Source organism: Buceros rhinoceros, unplaced genomic scaffold, assembly GCF_000710305.1.
Source record: "Buceros rhinoceros silvestris isolate BGI_N320 unplaced genomic scaffold, ASM71030v1 scaffold39781, whole genome shotgun sequence".
Taxonomy (NCBI): Eukaryota; Metazoa; Chordata; class Aves; order Bucerotiformes; family Bucerotidae; genus Buceros; species Buceros rhinoceros.
In genome coordinates this window covers 1-803 of record NW_010395516.1, presented here as the reverse complement: position 1 = coordinate 803, position 803 = coordinate 1, and the positions used below count along the sequence as shown (strand labels likewise).

Sequence of the window (803 nt, the reverse complement as noted above, 5' to 3'; positions counted from 1 at the left end):
GGTGTAACTGCCTTTTTTGCAGGAGTAGCCGCCTTCTTCGCAGGGGTGGCCGCCTTCTTGGCTGGGGTGACTGCAGCTTTTTGTTGTTTCTTCTGAGGGATCACCTGAAATATATTTGTGTGAGACTTTTACACTGGCCCTTTAAACAATTACTTCAACGTCAGACAAATATGTAGCAACTACAATCCACAGCACAGCCCTCTCACAAAGTTTCTGTTGAAGGCTTTCATTACCTAAAAGCCCAAAACCAGCTTTTTCATGTTTTTGCAAGACTGCTTATGGAACATTAAAGCATCCCCAAGCTCCCTGGCCCTGAAGCAAGACCAGTGGCCTCTCCAGTAGCATGCAGCTGCTCAGAATTTTCAGTCTTGCATATTATTTGAGTGAGATAAGTCACTCACTGCCGATGCTCTACTGAAGTAATTAATCATCCACTTGCTCATCAGGACAGCTTCAAGATCCCAACAGTCCTTCCAAAGCCTGGAGGTACAGACTCAGGAGCCGAGCTAGTTTTCCCCACACTGCTTGCCTCTTATGAGATCCAACTTATCCTTTAGCCACAGTTCACTGACAGACACCAAGTGTTCACTCGTGTCACATCCCATGTTCTGCCCCAACCCCCAGGACACTTCTGCAACGCAGGCATCCTTTCGCTGTTGCTTCTAGACTCACCACCTCTTCTCCGCTGCTTTCCTCTAGCTCAGAGGACTCTTCTTCCTCACTCTCCTCGACCTTTTTGGGGGGAGGAGCCACTTTTTTTTGTTTGATCTGATTCTTGGGAGTCTGAAAAAGAGAGCGAGCCG

General features: G+C 47.7%; 1 protein-coding gene across 1 annotated transcript in view; it reads right to left on the bottom strand.

Moving 5' to 3' along the window:
* NCL (nucleolin) overlaps positions 1 to 779 on the bottom strand; it is a 6,914-nt gene extending 6,135 nt beyond the window's left edge. Inside the window, exons 1-2 of the mRNA XM_010145567.1 lie at positions 673 to 779; positions 12 to 104 (exon numbers count right to left, since the gene is read on the bottom strand). The gene's annotated coding sequence lies outside the window, so the exon portion shown is untranslated. The remainder of the gene's footprint in view (positions 1 to 11; positions 105 to 672) is intronic.
* Between the last annotated feature and the right edge of the window lie 24 nt (positions 780 to 803).